Raw genomic sequence first — 9,780 nt, 5'->3', positions numbered from 1 at the left:
GCCATTATATGCTATACTGTTATGGTTTCGGTACTGTCATGGTAAATCTTTTATTACTGTTTCTACATTGCAATGGAAACCAAAATGGTAGGTGGCTATATTTTCATGTTTGGATAATTTTATCACGTCGATTATATTGCATTTCTGTGTATATTTACATGGTGACTATCTTGCCATGATATCTATATTGTCATATAATTTGTCAAATTGATGGCAATATTGTCTTAGAGACGGTACTGTCATGTTATCTGTATTGTCACGGTGGTTGTATTGTCAACGTGACTATATAGTCATGTTGGCTACATTGTCGTTAAGATCACATTGTTATGGTAATTATATTACCATAGTGTCTGCATTGTTGAATCACTATATCGCTATGATGGCTATTTGTCATTTTTGTTAAATAAAAGGAGGTGACTGTCTTTTCATGTTGGCAATATAGTCAGAATAGCTATATTGTCGAGTAGTGGGTATATATATTTCTTTTCAGGCGGTATATTATCATGATGGCAATAATAACATTTTCGCGATATTGGCATGGCGATATACTGTTTTAGCAGCTAAACTCTTGTTGTGGATATATTTCAATCGTATATATCATCATGGTAGCTACATAGTCAAGGTTACTATATTTTCATGTTAGCTACATTGGCATGGTGGTTGTATTCTTACTTTCAATATAATGCCGTCCTGGCTACATTATCTTGGTCGCTATATCAACTTGATGGCCATATTGTTATGTATAATTTTGTCTTTCGGGATATATTTTGTAATTAGTGACAATACTGTTGTGATTATATGATCATGATAATATTTTCATGAAAACTTATGTGGTATTGTAAGTGTAAGTGAATAGATATCATCTCATCATGTCACTTAAATTGTTATGGTTTTTACATTATTATCTTGTTTATGTCAACCTGCTGATTATATAATCATGATTGGTGTATGATTATGGTAACTATATTGTAATGTCGATTTATCTCATTGTGATAATTTTTTGATGTTGACTACAATTCCATGACAGCTATAATGTTATGACCATATCATGATGATAAATCCTGTCTGAGTCACTGTTTTTTCACAGAGACTATATTGTCCTGGAGTCTATATTTTTGCTACGATCCGAAAACGACTATCTATTAACAGTATCTATATTGTCAGGAGGTTATATTGCCATTGTGAATATAAGTTGAATGTTTCTATATTTTTGCTTTGATTATATTGTCATATCAGTTACATGATTATGGTAGCTTTAATGTCATAGTGAATAGATTGTCGTCGTGACTATATTTTCATAATGGCTAAATTGTCATAGCAAATATCTTGACATGGCGGCTATATTTTCATGATATTTATAAAGTCATTGTAAGATTACTGTCAAGGTGATTCTATTGTCCTGGTGATTGCGTTATATCGTGATATTATTGTCAAGATGGCTGTATTGTCATGGTGGCTATATTTTACTTTGCTGTATTTTGATTCTACGCTTTATTGAAGATATCTTTACTGAAAGTGTACCTATAGTGTCATGGAGAATATATTTTCATAGTGGAATTTTTGTCATTATGAACATACTGTCATTTTGGCCATCTCCTTATTTTGGTTACGTTTCTAACATATATATATCAAAGCAAAAGATGCTTTTGGCATGAGAAGAGTGGGAGATGGGTTGATTAGAAAGGGCAGTGAGTGGTGGGATGAAGAAGTAAGAGTAGTAGTGAAAGAGAAGAGAGAGGCATTTGGACGATTTTTGCAGGGAAAAAATGCAATTGAGTGGGAGATGTATAAAAGAAAGAGACAGGAGGTCAAGAGAAAGGTGCAAGAGGTGAAAAAAAGGGCAAATGAGAGTTGGGGTGAGAGAGTATCATTAAATTTTAGGGAGAATAAAAAGATGTTCTGGAAGGAGGTAAATAAAGTGCGTAAGACAAGGGAGCAAATGGGAACTTCAGTGAGGGGCGCAAATGGGGAGGTGATAACAAGTAGTGGTGATGTGAGAAGGAGATGGAGTGAGTATTTTGAAGGTTTGTTGAATGTGTTTGATGATAGAGTGGCAGATATAGGGTGTTTTGGTCGAGGTGGTGTGCAAAGCGAGAGGGTTAGGGAAAATGATTTGGTAAACAGAGAAGAGGTAGTGAAAGCTTTGCGGAAGATGAAAGCCGGCAAGGCAGCAGGTTTGGATGGTATTGCAGTGGAATTTATTAAAAAATGGGGTGACTGTATTGTTGACTGGTTGGTAAGGTTATTTAATGTATGCATGACTCATGGTGAGGTGCCTGAGGATTGGCGAAACGCGTGCATAGTGCCATTGTACAAAGGCAAAGGGGATAAGAGTGAGTGCTCAAATTACAGAGGTATAAGTTTGTTGAGTATTCCTGGTAAATTATATGGGAGGGTATTGATTGAGAGGGTGAAGGCATGTACAGAGCATCAGATTGGGGAAGAGCAGTGTGGTTTCAGAAGTGGTAGAGGATGTGTGGATCAGGTGTTTGCTTTGAAGAATGTATGTGAGAAATACTTAGAAAAGCAAATGGATTTGTATGTAGCATTTATGGATCTGGAGAAGGCATATGATAGATTTGATAGAGATGCTCTGTGGAAGGTATTAAGAATATATGGTGTGGGAGGCAAGTTGTTAGAAGCAGTGAAAAGTTTTTATCGAGGATGTAAGGCATGTGTACGTGTAGGAAGAGAGGAAAGTGATTGGTTCTCAGTGAATGTAGGTTTGCGGCAGGGGTGTGTGATGTCTCCATGGTTGTTTAATTTGTTTATGGATGGGGTTGTTAGGGAGGTGAATGCAAGAGTTTTGGAAAGAGGGGCAAGTATGAAGTCTGTTGGGGATGAGAGAGCTTGGGAAGTGAGCAGGTTGTTGTTCGCTGATGATACAGCGCTGGTGGCTGATTCATATGAGGAACTGCAGAAGCTGGTGACTAAGTTTGGTAAAGTGTGTGAAAGAAGAAAGTAAAGAGTAAATGTGAATAAGAGCAAGGTTATTAGGTACAGTAGGGTTGAGGGTCAAGTCAACTGGGAGGTGAGTTTGAATGGAGAAAAACTGGAGGAAGTGAAGTGTTTTAGATATCTGGGAGTGGATCTGTCAGCGGATGGAACCATGGAAGCGGAAGTGGATCATAGTGTGGGGGAGGGGGCGAAAATTCTGGGAGCCTTGAAGAATGTGTGGAAGTCGAGAACATTATCTCGGAAAGCAAAAATGGGTATTTTTGAAGGAATAGTGGTTCCAACAATGTTGTATGGTTGCGAGGCGTGGGCTATGGATAGAGTGGTGCGCAGGAGGATGGATGTGCTGGAAATGAGATGTTTGAGGACAATGTGTGGTATGAGGTGGTTTGATCGAGTAAGTAACGTAAGGGTAAGAGAGATGTGTGGAAATAAAAAGAGCGTGGTTGAGAGAGCAGAAGAGGGTATTTTGAAATGGTTTGGGCACATGGAGAGAATGAGTGAGGAAAGATTGACCAAGAGGATATATGTGGCGGAGGTGGAGGGAACGAGGAGAAGAGGGAGACCAAATTGGAGGTGGAAAGATGGAGTGAAAAAGATTTTGTGTGATCGGGGCCTGAACATGCAGGAGGGTGAAAGGAGGGCAAGGAATAGAGTGAATTGGAGCGATGTGGTATACCGGGGTTGACGTGCTGTCAGTGGATTGAATCAAGGCATGTGAAGCGTCTGGGGTAAACCATGGAAAGCTGTGTAGGTATGTATATTTGCGTGTGTGGAGATATGTATATACATGTGTAGGGGGTGGGTTGGGCCATTTCTTTCGTCTGTTTCCTTGCGCTACCTCGCAAACGCGGGAGACAGCGACAAAGCACAAAAAAATATATATCGTTACCTTGGCTATATTAGCAAGGTGATCTTTTTTTACGGTTGCTATATTTTCATTTTTTAAATCATGCATTTTTTGTCGTAACTGATACATTATCATGATAACTATAACATTCCGGTACCTATTTATTGGCATTTTGACTATATTGTTATTATGACAATGATATCATGTTGGGTATCTTCCCAAAAGAACTTTATTGTCATGGTGTATATTTCATCATGATAGTTATAATGTCATGGTGACTACATTTTCACGGTAGCTTTTTTATTGGTGTTGGGTTTGCCCTTGAGGATGTATCATTATAAAACGAGATTCTCATTTTGATTAAATCATTAGGGGACTACATTGTCGTGATATGCTATATTGTTATGGTTTCAGGAATATCATTGTATATGTATTATTATGTTGGCTATATTCCAATGGAAGCCATAGTGGCAGAGTGGCTATATTTTCATAATATAAATATTTTGTTATGTCGATTATATTCCACTTTTGTGTATATTGTCATGGTGACTGTTGCCATAATATCTATACTGTTATTTGATTTGTTGAATTGGTGGCTATATTGTCATAATGTAATGTCATGGTTCATGTATTCTCGTGGTGGTTTTATTGTCATCGTGTCTATACGGTCATGGTAGTTATATTTCCATTAAGATTATATTGATATAGTAACTATATTGCCATGGTGGCTATATTGTTAAATGAATATATTGCCATGATGGCTATTTGTTATTTTTTGTCATATTACAAGGGGTGATTGTCTTTTCATGTTGCCTATATATCCGGGTACCTATATTGTTATCATAAGATTACAGTCATAAAGACAATGTAGTCGCCATGACAATATTTTCACCTTAATGATATGGGTATTATGATAATATATCGCTTTCGTCTGTTTCCTTGCGCTGCCTCGCGGGTGCGGGAGGCGGCGACAAAGCAAAAATATATATATATATATATATATATATATATATATATATATATATATATATATATATATATATATATATATATATATATATCCCTTATTCCTGGGGATAGGGGAGAAAGAATACTTCCCACGTATTCCCTGCGTGTCGTAGAAGGCGACTAAAAGGGAAGGGAGCGGGTGGCTGGAAATCCTCCCCTCTCGTTTTTTTTTTTTTTTTTTTTTTTTTTTTAATTTTCCAAAGGAAGGAACAGAGAGGAGGGCCAGGTGAGGATATTCCCTCTAAGGCCCAGTCCTCTGTTGATAACGCTACCTCGCTAATGCGGGAAATGGCGAATAGTACGAAAGAAAGAAAAAGGAAAATATATATCCCTGGGGATGGGGGAGAAAGAATACTTCCCATGTATTCCCTGTGTGTCGTAGAAGGCGACTAAAAGGGAAGGGAGCGGGGGGCTGGAAATCCTCCCCTCTTGTTTTTTTTTTTTTCCCCAAAGAAGGAACAGAGAAGGGGGCCAGATGAGGATATTCCCTCAAAGGCCCAGTCTTCTGTTCTTAACGCTACCTTGCTGATGCGGGAGATGGCGAATAGTATGAAAGAAAAAAAATCGCTTATAACAGAATATGCACGATTAAAAAATGACAATATACCACCTATAAAAAAAATTACATTCCCAATATAGCCAAGGTGACGATATATATAACATAGCAATGTAACCCAAATTAGAAGATAACCAAAATGACTTTGTTTCATAATAACAATTGCGTCACTATGAAAATTTGTTCCTAATGAAAGTATAGCTACACTGACATTAAAGCCATATTCACTAGATAGTAACATTGAAAACGCATCAAACGACAATATAGCCACCATGATTGTACAGCCAACATAACAATAATGTTACAACATAAATCAATCACTATGATATTAGAATAAAGTTGAAAAATTTTTTACAATTACCATAAAAGTATCATGAGAATATAGCATCCATACCAACATATTTCCCATGACAATTTAGCCATTATGATTGTATAGTCAGAACTACAATATATTCACTATAACAACAAAGCCACTATGGCCATATAACTGATATAACAATATAGTCAACGCAACATTAAAGAAACATCCAGAATATGGTCACAACGACAATATAGCCACCTGACAATATAGATACCATGACCAAATAGTCGCTTTCGGATCGTAGGAAACATATAGCCTCTAAAGTATATAGTGTCCAGGAGACAATAGCATCCAAAACAGAATTTATTAATACTATAGAGCCGGCTTAACAGTATAGCCCATAAAACAACGTCAGAAACATGAAAATGTACCTGCCATACCAATATAACTACTATCAAAATGAAGTCAACATACCAAAATGATCAAAAAAGATATTGCCATTGCTATATAGTTACAATAATCATACTTTAATGATGATAATGTAATCAGCATTTTCACATAAGCAACATCACCGTTTAAAAACATGACAGACTAAGTTACATGATGATATGATATCCAGACAGATACACTCAAGATGCAAGATAAGCCGTCATAGAAATATTATCATGATCATATAATCACAACCAAATTGTAGGTAAAGAGAAAATACATCCCCAACGATGAAATTGACCGTAGCACTATAGTCATCAAGTTGATATAGCGACCAAGATAATGTAGCCAGGATGGCGTTATATTGAACATAACAATAAACCCGCCATGCCAATATCGTTATCTTTACAATGTAGCTTGCATGAAATATAGTAACCTTGACAATGTAGGTACCATGATAATGTATTCCCATAAAAACATGTCCAAAACAACAGTTGGGCTGCGAACACTATAACACCATGCTAATCTTGCCAAAATTCTAGTATAGCCATCATGGCAATATACCAAAAGGCAAAAAAATACCCACCACAATAAGATAGCTAAATTATCACTATAGCTACTCTGACAAAAAGCCATGATGATAATATAGTTACCATAAGAATGTAATCTTAATGACAGTATAGCCATCATGACAATAGAGTCACGATAACACGACAACCATGATGACCATACAGGCAACATGACAATACAGTCTCTATGACAATATTGCCATCAATTTGATAAATCAAATGACAATATAGAAATTATGGCAACACAGTCACCATGACAATGTATTCAAAGATACAATAAAATTCTAATAACAAAATGATCAAACCATGAAAATATAGCCACCCTGCCACTATGGCTTCCATTGTAATGTAGCCAATATAACATACATTCACCATGACAGTACTGAAACTATAACAATGTAGCATATGATGATAATGTATTCACCTCATAATTTAAACAAAATGAAATATCCGTTTTTATGATGATATATCTCCAAGGGTAAATCAACACCATTAAATAAGCTACAATGAAAATGTAGTCACATGTAGTTATCTTAGCAATATAGCCACTAAGAGATTGTAGTCATCTTGACAATATAGTCACCATGACAATATACTGTCACTTTAATGATATAGTTATGAAGATAATGTATCACTCATGAAAAAATATACATGATTAAAATAAAATGACAATATAACAACTATAAAGAGATCACCTTGGAAATATAGCCAAGGTGCCGATATGTAAATCTTCGCAATGTAACCAAAATGAGCAGATAGCCAAAATGACGATATGTTCATAATGACATTACTGATACTACGAACATATATTCCCCATGACACTATAGCTACAATGATAATAAAGTAATCTTCACAAAGGAGTAACATTGAAAATACAGGAAACGACAATATAGCCACCATGACAATGCAGCTATCGTGACAATAATACCACGGTATACATCAATCGCCAGGTTATTAGATTCACCTTGATAGTAATGTTTCAATGTCTTTATGAATATCATGAAAATATAGCCCTCATATCAACATACATCCTATGACAATTTAGCCATTATGATAATATAGTCACGACGACAAGATATTCACTAAGACAATAAAGCTTATATTCACTATGACAATAAAGCTACCATGATCATATAACTGATATGACAATATAGATTTTAGGATAGGTAGTGTCCACGACAATATAGAAATTACGGGAACACAGTAAACATGAGAATATACTCACAAATATAATAAAACCGTCATAACAAAATGATCCAACCATGAAAATATAGTTACCCTGCCACTATGACTTTAAATGTAATGTAACCAACATAATATACATTCAACATGACAGTACTGAAGCTATAACAATATCGCATATCATGGCAATATATTCACATGATAATTTAAAAAAAAGGAAATTTTCGTTTTTATAATATATCTTCAAGGGCAAAAAAAACACCATTATATATGCTACAGTGAAAATGCTGTCAAACTGTCATTATAACCATCATCATGAAATAGTCACCATGACAGTATGGTTATCTTAGCAATATAGCCACTAAGAGATTATAGTCATAATGTCAACATTGTCACAATGACAATATACTGTCACCTTAATAGTAAAGTTATCACGATAATGTATCGCTTATGAAAAAATATGCATGACTAAAAAAATGACAATATAGGAACTATAAAAGAGATCACCTTGACAATATAGCCAAGGTGACGATATGTAAATCTTCGCAATATAACCAAAATGAGTAGGTAGCCAAAATGACGGTATGTTCATAATTACAATACTGCTGCTATGAAAATATATACCCCATGACACTATAGCTACAGTGACAATAAAGCAATCTTCACAAAAGAGTAACAATGAAAATACAACAAACGACTATATAGCCACCATGAAAGTACAGCCACTATTACAATAATGTCACGATATAGTTCACTGACTATATAAACATCATGAAAATAAGGCTTCCATGTCAACATACTTACCATGACAATGTAGCCAATATGAGAATATAGTCAAGACGGCAATATATTCACTATAACAATATAGCCATGATAATATAAGTGATATGACAATACAGTCAAAGCAACAATAAGGAAGCCTTCAAATTATATTCATTATGGCAATATAAGCACCTGACAATATTGATGCTGTGACAAAATAGTCTCTTTCGGATCATAGCAAACATATAGGCTCCAGGACAATATAGTGTCCATGACAAAATAGCGACCAAGACAAGATTTTTGATTAAGATATAGTCACCTTGACAGTATAGCCGATAAAACAATGCAACAACAATGAAAATGTACCTGCCGTAACAATATAGCTACCATGAAAATGCGGGCAACATGACAAAATTGTCGCAATTGAATATAATCGCCATTACAATTTAGTTACCATAATCATATATCAATCATGATAATATCATCAGGAGGCTGACATAAACAACATCACAGTATTAAAACCTTGACAATATAGTGGCATGATAATATGATATCCACACACTTGAACTCATATTACCAAATAAGCCGCCATGAAAAAATTGTTATCATGATCATATGATTAAAACAGAATTGTAGTTAATGACAAAATATATCCCCAACGACAAAATTAAACATAGCAATATAGCCAGGAAGTAAATATAGCAACAAGATAATGTAGTTAGGATGGCATTATATTGAAAATAACAATACAGCCACAATGGAAATATCGTAACCATGACAATGGAGCTACCATGAAAATATAGCAACATTGACAATATAGCTACTATGATAATAAAATCCCATGGAACATATCCACAATAACAGTTTATTTGCTAAGACACTATATCACCATGCCCATATCGCCAAAATGTTAGTTTAGGCATCATGGCAATATACCACCAGAAAAAGAAAATAAGCACCACAATGACATAGCTAACTTAACAATATAGCTAACCTGATAATATATTCAGAAAAGAGAAAAAGCTATCATGGCAATGTAGTCACTTATCAATATAGTCACCATGGCAATATAGTTACCATGACCATGTAATCATAACTGGAATATAACCAACATGACTATATAGTCAAGATGACATGCAACTATCATGACAATACAGGCAATATGACA

The sequence above is a fragment of the Panulirus ornatus genome, chromosome 55 (assembly GCF_036320965.1).
Source record: "Panulirus ornatus isolate Po-2019 chromosome 55, ASM3632096v1, whole genome shotgun sequence".
Classification (NCBI taxonomy): domain Eukaryota; kingdom Metazoa; phylum Arthropoda; class Malacostraca; order Decapoda; family Palinuridae; genus Panulirus; species Panulirus ornatus.
Note: the sequence above shows the minus strand (reverse complement) of the source record.